The 12255-nt window shown below is 47.4% G+C and overlaps 1 long non-coding RNA gene across 1 annotated transcript in view; it reads left to right on the top strand.

Moving 5' to 3' along the window:
- The window catches only part of LOC130705868 (uncharacterized), a 65931-nt gene extending 57171 nt beyond the window's left edge, over positions 1 to 8760 (top strand). The window contains exon 3 of the long non-coding RNA XR_009006263.1: positions 8588 to 8760. This is a non-coding gene — a long non-coding RNA (uncharacterized LOC130705868). The remainder of the gene's footprint in view (positions 1 to 8587) is intronic.
- Positions 8761 to 12255: the final 3495 nt, after the last annotated feature.

Below are 12255 nucleotides of genomic sequence, written 5' to 3'. Positions count from 1 at the left end.
TGCGGAGTCTTACCCACTGGACCACCAGGGAAATCCAAAGATTAGCATTTGAATTAGTGGATTGAGTAAAGCAAACAGCCCTCCCCAAGGTGGGTGAGCAGCTTCATCTTAGTCCTTCAGGAGATCTCGTTGGCTGCCCTGGACCCCGCAGCCTACTCTCCTGGCAGGTGGCTCTTTGGCAGGTGCCTTGGAACCAAAGAAGTTCCAGAAAGTCCCCGAGAGTCCAGGCTGGGATCGGCCCCACCAGCCTTCAGAGCCCAAGCTCTCACCTCTGGCTTTGGAGTCTGGCTGCCTGCGATCTGGCAGAAGGGAACAGCCAGAGGTAGCCTGGGAAGGTGAGAAGGACTCTGGTTTTGGCATTAGAAGGTACGAGTTTGAGCCTTGGGTCTATTTATTCCTGGCTGTGTGGGGTCGTGGAAAGAGCAGGCTGTGGAGGGAGGTCTTGCGTGAGGCTTGGGTTTCACGCTACACCCTTTGCCCAGGTCAGGGCACCCTTAACAAGCCCCAGGCCATCCCCAGAGTGCCTACACTGGGCCGCCCTCCTGCCAGTCCAGCCCATCTGGTCAGGGCTCCCGTCCCTGTCCTGGTGCACGTCCAGGAGTCTGCTGGTGTCCCCGAGGGACAGCTGCGGCTGGCACGCCTCTTTGGCCCTTCAGAGCAGTGTGGGGACAATGCAGCTATCTTGTGACTGAGAGTAAAACTCCACCTCTAAGGATGGCAGGAACACAGGCTGAGTCCAGGTCCTTGGTGACAAGCTGGAACAGCACTGTTTATCTCTGGACATCTCATGTGGGAGAAATGACCCTGAATGTGCTGAAGCCTACGTTGGCTGAGGGTTTTGCTACTTGTAGCCAAGTGGGTGGAATCCTGACTGATGGGGGGGGGGCAGTGCCCCTCCCTGCCGGTAACGGGGTCGGGGGGCAGGTGGGGTCATCAGGACCCTTCTGATACAAAACCTCAGCCTCCACTGAGACCCAGGAGGGATGGGGAAGCTTTTTTTTAAGCCTCTCGCTGCCTTGGATCGCTGGTGGGAGGGAGCAGGCCATGGCAGCCTGGGAAAGTGGGAAAGGGGCTTGTTTGCCACCAGACGGTCTGGGTTTGAAGCCAGGCTCTGTTAATTCCTGCCTCAGGTTGACATTGGGTCTGTGCTTGGGGCAGGGTAGACCCTGCAGGTTGGGTCAAGGCCCCCAGATATGGGGCAGTGGAGGGCATGGAATGGTGACAGACCAATTAGGACAGAAGTTCAGAGGAGTGAGATTGCAACCTTTGTATCAAAGAAGGCTTCCTGGAGGAGGGGCCCTTGAAGGGTGTACCTGATTTGCTTGGGGAGGAGACCAGAGCAGCAGGGAGGACTACAAGCCTCTTTGGATGACATCTTATTCTGACTTGTGCACATCTCTGCTGGACTGCCTTTGCCCACACCTGTCTCCTCCCCATTTGCCTGTTTCCCCGCCAGCCAGCCAATGAGCTCTGGGAGGCCTTCATCTCAGTTGCCTGGCAAGAGGAATTTCTGGACTCACTACTGGGGGAAAGGACTATAGGAAATATGAGACCCTAGGTGCAGGGTGGGTGTCTCCAGGCCAGGAGAAGGCAGCGAGCTGGTGGGTCTGGGGGTGCAGCCCATGCAGAGGGGTCCGGGAGGGCAGGTTGGAAAGAGAGGTCTTTAATTCATTTTTTGTTTTTTTTTTAAACCAACTCTTCATCCTCTTGCTGCCTTGCCAGGACTTTTATTTATTTATTTATTTATGGCTGTGTTGGGTCTTCGTTTCTGTGCGAGGGCTTTCTCTAATTGCGTCAAGTGGGGGCTACTCTTCATCGCGGTGCGCGGGCCTCTCACTATCGCGGCCTCTCTTGTTGCGGAGCACAGGCTCCAGACGCGCAGGCTCAGCAGTTGTGGTGCACGGGCCTAGTTGCTCCGCGGCATGTGGGATCTTCCCGGACCAGGGCTCGAACCTGTGTCCCCTGCATTGGCAGGCGGATTCTTAACCACTGCGCCACCAGGGAAGCCCAAGAGAGGTCTTTAAACTGTGCTTCCTGATGACATTTCAGGCCAGTTCCAGGACCCTTCCCTGAGAAGACTAGGGGTATTTTCTCTTCCTTTTGGCACCGGCGTTGACAGGCGAGAGCACGCTTCCCACTGACCACAGGCTCCCTACACTTGGCCTTGAGCTAGAGAACTTTGGAATGAATTAGCTGAGAGCATAATGTCTCCCATTTCCCAGGAGCTCATCTCATCTCCGGGGATCACAGAGATGCATTAAGTTTGCTCCTTGATCTCTGCAACTCTGAGGGGCACGTGTGCTGGAGTGCAGTGAGAAGTGACGTGGGTGCAGGAGGCTTGAGTTCCTGTCCTAGCTCCACCACTGACCAACTAGGTGGCTTTGGGCTGGTCTCTGCCTTTCTTGGGGCCCACTTTCCCTCCTGGGTTTGGATGACCTGCCAGCTCGGACATTCTAACTCTTGTACCCTTGTGATTCCTAATCCTGGCCACCAGATTATGGGGCCCCGAGGCCATGGGAGGAAGCTGCCATCTTACTTGGGAGCTCTTGACACTTCCATCTCCCAAGATGGCGAAGAGGATGGAAGTGTTAATAATAGCTGGCATGCATCGTCAAAAAATCTAGAAATAATAAATGCTGGAGAGGGTGTGGAGAAAAGGGAACCCTCCTGCACTGTTGGTGGGAATGTAAATTGATACAGCCACTATGGAGAACAGTATGGAGGTTCCTTAAAAAGCTAAAAATAGAACTACCATATGACCCAGCAATCCCACTACTGGGCATATACCCTGAGAAAAACATAATTCAAAAGGAGTCATGCACCACAATGTTCACTGCAGCACTATTTACAATAGCCAGGACATAGAAGCAACCTAAGTGTCCATCGACAGATGAATGGATAAAGAAGATGTGGCACATATATACAATGGACTATTACTCAGCCATAAAAAGAAACGAAATTGAGTTATTTGTAGTGAGGTGGATGGACCTAGAGTCTGTCATACAGAGTGAAGTAAGTCAGAAAGAGAAAAACAAATACCGTATGCTAACACATATATATGGAATCTAAAAAAAAAAATGGTTCTGAAGAACCTAGGGGCAGGACAGGAATAAAGACGCAGATGTAGAGAATGGACTTGAGGACACAGGGAGGGGGAAGGGTAAGCTGGGACGAAGTGAGAGAGTAGCATGGACATATATACACTACCAAATGTAAAACAGATAGCTAGTGGGAAGCAGCCTCATAGCACAGAGAGATCAGCTCGGTGCTTTGTGACCACCTAGAGGGGTGGGATAGGGAGGGTGGGAGGGAGACGCAAGAGGGAGGGGATATGGGGATGTATGTATACATATAGCTGATTCACTTTGTTGTACAGCAGACACTAACAACATTGTAGAGCAATTATCCTCCAATAAAGATGTAAAAAATAAATAAATGAAAAAAAAAAAAGCAGGCATTTACTGAACACAGACATTGTGCAAACGGCCTTACATGCATCATCTCACTTAATTGCCACAAAAGCCCTGTGATTAATCAAGCTCCCGGCTGCCTGGACACATAAAGGAATGCGTTATTTATAGTATTATGAATTGGATATCCACCCACGTTTTGCTAGGTGGGATAACTTTACAGAGATGGAGGAATAAAGGTCTGGCTCCTTTAAGAAGCAAGGTGGTGAGAAGGAGGATGAGTTCAAAGGGAGGGAGGGGCCCTGAGTGAGTGGGATGGGAACTGGGGGGTGGGGCTGGGACTGGAGGGGTGCCCTGAAATTGCTGTGTCCCTGGCGCCAGGGCATGGTACCCAGCTTCCTCCCACCATGGGCCCCCAGTGAGATGACCAAGGCCAAGAGCATCAGTTCAGGTTTGATTTGCCCTGGGCTCTGCTGGGGAAACCACTAGATTCTGAAATCAGCCTTCAGGACTGATTTTGGGTATAGCTTGTGGGTGAGCTGTAATTATGTCCATTATACCTGTCTTGAATGATTCACAGATGGCAGGGGCTTACGTAGGAGTAATGTTCCTCTTAATTTATTTTTTTCTTTAATTTATATTTTCCGGTGACTCACTGGAGTTGAGAGTACAGTCTCATTGACGGGAGAAGAAAAAGTGGGGAGAGAAAAAAAGGAAAATGTCATCAGGTCCACTGGAGACAAATAAAATTGTCCAAACTATGTCCAGGTGATTCTGGGTTCATGTCCTATGGGTTCAAACCTACTGCCTGATCTCTGAGCCTCTTGACTCTCCCCACTCCTGGAAGTGGGAGACAGCCCTGTAGCCCCAGGAAAGCAATGGAGGTATGACCCGATGCTGGAAAGTTTGTGCTTTGGACCAGAAGGATCTGGGTTTGACTCTCTGCTCTGATCCTAATGCTTGCTGTGTGACCCTGAGCCCTTTCTTTAACCTCTCTGAGCCTCCTTTTTTCTCACCTGCAAATCGGGAAAAAACAAAGCCAGCTTTGTAGATTGCTGGGAGGATGACATGAGGGGTTATATATATTAAGCGCCTGGCATATCGTAGTGAGAATAACAGCAAATATTTATCAGCGATTATAATGCACCAGGCACTTTACGTGTGGTGCCTTAGTCCTTACAACAGTCCTCTGGGTGAGCACTATTACTACCCTCAGTTTACCGGTGAGGAAACTGAGCTCAGAGAGGTTACACGATTTGCCAAGGTCACACAGCTAGTGAATGGCAGAGTTTGGGGGACTGGATCTCAGGCCTAGCTGACTTTAAAGCCACTGGAGGAAAGTAGACTTAACCCCCCAACCCCAACTCTACTTATTCTCATAAGAAATGTCCTTGTCCTTCGTGTTCCTCAAAGCAAACCTGCCTGAATTTGAGCCCCCCAATTTCTCTCTTCCTGGCCCCGCCAGCCTCTCAGACAACCTCATCGGAAACTTGGGGTCATCTTTGGCCCCTCTGCTCCCCTGACCATCACTGCCATGTCGTACTTGGTGGCACTATCCAAGCGGCGGCCCAGACCCAGATCTATTCGTCTTCAGTGGAGGTCTGTGCCTTCCTCATCTTCCTCCTCCCCACCACTGAGTTCTTGCCACATCTCCCCCCTCCCAGAGTAGCCAATTTCAGCCATCCCCTTGTTGCTCTCTTCCCTGCCTGCTTCAGGCATGTCACTCCCTCCCTGAAATCTTCACTGGCTCCCCAGTGCCTGCCATACTTAGTACCGGGCTAAGGAGCTGGTGCTGACTGTGTCACGTTCGACCAGTCCTTCCCTCTCTCTGGTCCCAATTTCCCCAGCTGTGGAATGAGACCCTGCCAGGGTAGCCTTCCCTTCAAACTCATAAAGAGACCAGATCAAAGCTAAGCTCCCACAAGGGAGGAAGGGCCCAGGTCTTGGCTGTGCTCCCCCCCTTCCTGTGTCCTGGGGCTCCTTGGGGCACGGTAAAGACCACTGGGCTAGTGGTGGAGACCTTGGTGGTCTTTTGGGGGCCATGTGCTTGTATCCTGAGGCCTCCCCTGGGGGTCCTGAGACTAGAGTGGGTGCTGGGTCTCTGGCCCCTGCTGGCTGGGGTGCCTGAGGGGCTGGGGGCTCAGGACCTGCCTCCTACGCCTCACCCACCTTGGGGCAGTGTCGGGAGGAAGACCCGGGGAAGGTCTCCGTGTCAGTGGGTCAGCCAGCAGCCCGTCCAGCCCCAGACTCTTAGTTGCCGAGGCCAGGGCCATCCGCTCGGCTCACAGGGACTGCCACCTACTCCTCCCACCTCCTGCCAAACAGACACGCTGGGGCTTGTCTACACTGCAGGAGGGGATCTCATCCAGGGCCTCTTGGCCACTTCCTGTTGACCTCCGGCTGGTGGGCCATGAGGGGGGTTCCCTCCCTCCGCTTTCCCAGAAGAACTCTGGAATGTCCGCTCCACAAGGCAGGCCAGGCTCTGCGGGCCCTTGACCTCACACCAGAAGAGGAGAGAGGGCCGCGCCCGCTCCAGGACAGGCCGCTGAGTCTTCCAAAAAGCGAGTTTTGCCCTGAGACCCACAGCAGGGGCCCTGGGATGGGGGAGGACCCCGAGTGCTTGGTGCCTCGTGTGAGACATGGCCGCTTCTGGTTCTGAGGAGTTGGCTTGTCCAACAGGAGGTGCATCGCGAGGAGCCCTGGGCACTGGGTTCCTCCGGCAAGTCTTACTGGGCCTGAGACCGCTGCAGGTGCTGGGGACGAAGTGGGGGACATGTCTTCCCCTCTCAAGGAGTTTACAATCCTATTGTGGAAACAGAAGCCATCATCCTGCAATTCATGGCTTATTGGGGAATGTCAATTCACGGGAGTCTAAACAGGAAACGTTTTTATTTTTTCACAGGGCTTTCCATTATGCTAGGTTGAACTCCCCTTTCCTGTCCCTTGACACATTTTGGGTGCATTCCATAGCCTCCTGGTCCCTTTAGGGGCTGGTAGTTTACGGTGGCTGGGCAGGCCCTGCCTCCTCTTCCGGGTATGGAGATACCAGATTCTTAGCTCCTTTTGTTCTCAGTTTTGGGCCTCGGCTCTGTTCTGGGACAGTTAGATCCTTCCCATGACCAGTGATAAGATGTAGTACAGGGACCGGTGGGAGCAAAGAGGAGGGCACCCAGCCTGGCCTCGAGGGACCAGGAAAGGCTTCTGGGCCACCTCTCCCCACCATGGGCCGGACTCAGATTCTCTTAGGGGACAGGGCTTCACTTCCCTGATGCTGTTCTCCCCTTCTGCAAGTTTCCTAAGATCTCTGAGTCGTTGTGAACTTGAGGGCAGGGGCCGTCTGTGTCCCCAGTGCCCATCAGGCACGTCAGCCGTAGGCGAATGAATGAGCTGATTCCGCTGAAGGATTTTGTTCTCCCATGCTTCGGTGGATGGGGTCTCTTGGGACCCCAGAAGAGTTTGAACTCTTTGGAAGAACTTCTAGAAGGTGAGACGGCTCAGTCTGATCCAGGGGCTGGCAGGCCACGAGCTGGGCTCTGCTCAGCCATGCGGGAGGCTTGTCTCTGGCCAGTCCCCTGCGTCGTCTTCCTCCTGCTCGGCTGGAACCCCCTTCCCAAGCGTCCGCTTCCTCTTCCACGATAGCCCATCAGAGACCTCCCTCTGTGCTCCTCTTAGAACCCGGCTGTCAGTTCATGTAGCGCCTTCCACTGCCTCCAAGGTTATGCCTATGGGACTGCGTCCTTTCCGATGACATTCTGATCGCTGGTCTATTTATAACAGTGACTCACCCACTACCTCAACTTCTGCAGGAAGAGTTTGGCTTAGGAGCCAACTCCCCTGGAATGTAAAACAATCTGTGCTTGTAAATGATCACCATTTCATTTCCCTGAGATTGTGCACCCTTGGCCTCCTCTTGACCCTGTGGCCAGGGCTCTTAGTGATCCCCCTACCCCCCACCCTGCCCCGGTACCACCGTCCCCTTTTGTTTATCAAAATTCCTGCCGACCTCACGACCTGCACAGCCGGGCAAGTTCCTCTTCACCATTAACCTTGAGACTGAGACTTCCTTGCTCTGCAGATGGGAAGGTCCCCGCTGGATGATTTCCCTTTGTTTTCCTAGTGTTTGCTTGTGAATGAGCTCCTGTTGGGATGGGGGCAGGGAGTGGATGAATCTGGGAGAGAGCCATGGGCTCCCACCCTTGACCTGAGACCGCCTTCTCTCCTGGGACCCCAGCCTCCACCGGGCACCCACAGACGCCCCTTGTACCCTGCTGCTCATGGCCTGTGCTGACTGTAAAGTGACTACTGACAGGAGAGGTGGTCATCAATCAAAGCAAGTTCTACCTCTTCTCCAGCACCGGTCCAGGGCAGCCTGTCACCATCCCCTCCGGCAGGTATCTGCTGCCTCCTATGGTGGTTGAACTTGAAGGACACTAACATGGACAGGCATTTGCAGTCAGGCTGGGGAGATGAGACGGCCCCCTCCCTCCAGTTTGTCAGGAGTCACCCTTGTTGCCTCCGTTACCGTGTCCTTACCCACAAGCATCCCACATCCCCAGCCCTCCCAGCCTGCAGCCATTTCTTCTTGGTGCTAGACAGGTCACTCTGTCCCATGGCCCTCACTCTGGAATCCTCCTGTCACCCCATCATGGGTCGTTGATGATTGTCACTCAGTCCAGTGTTCTAGCTCTGTTGAACAACGAACAGTGAACATCTGTGTACTCACCACCCAATTTAGGAAAAAGACTCTAACCATCACTTTTAAAGTCCCTATGAAGCCCTCCTCATCCCATCCCCTTAGCTCCCTTCTCAGAGGTAACCGTTATCCTGAATTGTGTGTATGATTTTCTGGCTTTTCTTTATACTTATACCAAATATATTTGCTTCTCTAAACAATAGGTGGTTTAGTCTTGCTGGGTTTTTTTTAAAACTTTATGTAAATGGAAACATAGTTTATGTTCTTCCGTGACCTGCTTTTTGTTGTTGTTTAACATTTTATTCTGACATTACGTGTACCCTGGAATTCATTTATTTTCACTAATGATTTTTATTCCATTATGTGGATTTACCGTATTTTGTCCATCCTGCTGCTGGTAGATGTAGTAGATGTTTAGTTAGCCTTTCCCCTTCCTCACTCGTCTGACTTTTCCTCTTTTTCTTTTTTCTCCTGTTACAAACAGTGCTCTGGTGAGGATCCCTGCCGTCCACACAGGAGAGACGCAGATGCCCTTCAGCTGAGGACCTCCGGGGGCACAGCTGGCATGGAAATGCTGGGCCGTAAGGTATGAGCATCTTCTCTATTCCTAGGTATCACTGATCTGCATTCCCATGCTCAGGGTATCCAAATTCCAGTGGTTCTGTGGTCTCACCAGTGCTCAGTATTCCCAGACTTCAAAATCTTTGTGCATCCAAAGGGTATGAAGTGCTGTCTTGTTGTTTTCCTGACTGCTGGTGAGGTTGAGCATATTTTCAGTTGTTTTCTGTGAATTGCCGGTTCCTGTCTTTTGCCTATTCTATTTGCTGATCTTATTGATCTGTGGTGGTTCTTTATAGATTTTGAACACGAATCTCTTGGCAGGCAACGATCTTCTCCCAGGCTGTAGTTTGTCTTTTTTTGTTGGGGTGGGGGTGGGGGATTGGGAGGTTTTTTAAAAATACAGCGAAATACACAAATCTTAATTGCTGCAGTTTGATGGATTTTGACAAATGCATATAGCCGTGTAACCCACTCCTCTCTCATGTCGTAGAAGATTTCCATCACCCCAGTAAGGTCTTTTGTGCTCCTTCCCGGGCAACCACTGCTTTGACTTCCTTTACCATATTGTATTAATTTTGCCTGATTTAGAACTTCATATAAATTAAATCATATAGTGTGTCTGGCTTCTTGCTCAGCATAATTTTTTTAAGATTCATCCATGTTGTTGTATAGATTTCTTTTTTATTGCTGAGATGATTCCTGTTGTATAAATATACTGCAATCTGTTTATCCTTTCTCCTGTTGATGGACAGTACAGTTGTTTCAGTTTTTGGCTACCATGAATAAAATGGCTATAAACATTCTTGTACCTGTCTTTTGGTGGACATATGTTTTCATTTCTCTGGGGTAAATACCTCAGAGTAGAATTGCTGGGGCGTAGGGAAGGTGTATGTTTAACTTTATGAGAAACGCTGTGTTTCATCTTTTAACTCTGTTAAGGGCATTGTCTGTCATCAGATTTAACAATCTTTTCCTTTATGGTTTATGCTTCCTTTAGAACTCTTTTTTTGAGGTCATAAAGCTTTTCTGCTATATTTCCTTCAGCAGGTTTTAAACTTTGCATTTGATATTTGGGTCTTGAATTCACCTGAAATTGATTTTTGTCTACCATGTGAGTTAAGAATCTATTTTTCCCCCATTCCCCATTTCCGTAACCAATATTTCCAACACTATTATTGACTAGAGCATCGCCCCCGCCCGCAATTGTAGGGCTCTGTCATATATGACATTTCCACATGGCTTTAGCCTTGTATCTGAGCTCCATTCTGTGTCATTGGTTTATTTTTCTATCCCTATGCCAATACCACACTGTGCTAATTACTATAATTCATAAAATGTCCGGCTATCTGGTAGGGTAAATCATCCTACTTTGTTCTCAAAAATCAGCTTGTACTTAGGGTCTTTGCTCTACCCTATAAACTTTAGGATCGATTTGTTAGATTGCAGGCATGTGTGTGTGTGTGCACACACACACACTGAGTTGAAATTTTGTTTGCGTTTGCATCGTATTTATTGATGATTTGGAGAAAGGACTGCCATCTCTATGAGCCTGAGTCTTCCTATTCATGAACAGTTTGTCTCTATTTTTTGTTTTCTTAAGGTCTTTTAATAAAGGTACATACTTTTCTCTGTAAAGCTCTTTGCGTATTTTTTGTTGTATTAATTTTCGGTATCTTACAGTTTTTTGTTATTGTAAATGGAATTTTTAAAAAATTACATTTTAAATCATTTGTTGCTGATTGTAGGAGCCCTGCTGATTTTTGCACACTGATGGTTTAGCAAGCATTTTTCTGAGGCCTTTTATTTGTTCCTGTGGTTTGGCAGTAGCTCTTTGTTGCATTTTCCATATGGGCAATCCTATAATCTGTAGAGAATAAGTTTCATTTCTTCCTCTCAAATCTTTACAGCTGTAATTTTCTTTCTTGTCTCTATGCGCTGGCTAGGACCTCCAGAAGAATGGTGAATAGAAGAGGAGATAATGGGCAGACTTGTCCTGATCCTGCCTTTAAAGGGATGCTTTTAATATTTGCCCACGAAGTCTGATGTTCATTCCAAAGTGTTTGCAGATACACTTTAAGTTATAAAGTCCCCTTCAGATCTTAGTTTGCTAAGACTTTAAAAAACTTATATCATAAATGGGTGTTAAATTTTTTTCAAAGAATTTTTCTATGTATATTGAATAGTCATATAATTTCCCTCTTTGATCTGTGAATTACATAAACAGATTTTCTCATATTAAATCATCCTTTTATTCCTAGAGTAAGCCTAGTTGGTTTAAGTTGGTGGTGGTGATTATTGTACATAATACTGTATTGAATGGCAAACATTTTAGGATTTTTACACTTATGTTGAAAAGTGAGATTGTGCTGTAGTTTTCCTTTCTTATATTTTCCTTGTTTTTGGGGGGGTTTTTTTGGTAATAAGGTTATACTTAACTTATAAAATCGTTGGGGGAAGTTTCTTTTCCTAGTCTTTGGAATAGTTTGCATGAGGTTGGATTACCTGTTCCTCACTGTTTGATAGAACTAACTGGTAAAATCACCTGGGCCAAGTTTTGGGTGTTTGTGTATATGTGTAGATTTTTAAAACATAGATTCAGTTTATTTAATGATTATTTGTGTGTTCAGATTTTCTATTTCTTATTCAATAGTTTTGATAATTTTTTTTTCTGGGGAAGTTTCCATTTCATCTAACTTTTTCAATTTATTGGCATAATCTCATTCATGGTATTTTCTTATTGTTTTAAAATTCTCTACTATATCTATAGTTATGTCCCTCTTTCATTCCTAATGTTATTTATTTGTGCCTTTTCATATTTTGATCCGTCAGTTCAGATGTTTGCCTATTTTACTGGTATTCTCAAAGAACCAAACTTGATTACCTCTTCTATTGTTTCTTTGTTTTGCATTTTGTTAATACCTCATCCTTTCTGATTTCTTTCTATTTTCTTTGGATTTACTTTGTTGCACTTTATATAACATCTTGAATTTTGTGCTTAATCCATAAATTTTCTTTCTAACACGTATTTTTATGGCTATGACCTCTAAGTGCTGATTGTAGCTACATCCCAAACTTTGATATGTAGAATTTTATTATCATTCAGCTCTAAATATTTTCTTTTTAAATTTTAATTTCTTCTTTGATCCATTTGTTGTTTAGAAGTGTGTTTTTTTACATTTCCCCAACATTAGTTAAGTTGTCCTGGTTTATTTAGATTCATCTGTAACTTTACCAATTCATTTGCTTACCATTGTTTTTTGCTTCTCATTCCTTTTCTGTATTTAATTTTCGTCTTCTTGAAGTACATCCTTTAGTTCTTCTTTCAGCATGGGTATGTAATGGGAAACTCTCTTAGTTTAGTTTGAGCAAACATGGTTTTTCCCCTGTAACATCTAGCTGGGTGTAGAATTCTCGGTTGAACTTTATTTTCTCTGAGTAATTTGAAGATATTTTTCCATTGTCTCCTGGTGTCTGTTGAGAAGTCTATTGCCATTCTACTTGTGTTTCCTTTTTAAGCAATCTGTACTTTCTCTGTGGTTGCAGTTTCACCAGGATATGTTCTTGTTTGCCCTGGGCAGTCATCGTTTATAC

Source organism: Balaenoptera acutorostrata, chromosome 20 (assembly GCF_949987535.1).
Source record: "Balaenoptera acutorostrata chromosome 20, mBalAcu1.1, whole genome shotgun sequence".
Lineage (NCBI taxonomy): Eukaryota > Metazoa > Chordata > Mammalia > Artiodactyla > Balaenopteridae > Balaenoptera > Balaenoptera acutorostrata.
This window is presented reverse-complemented; position numbering and strand designations above follow the sequence as displayed.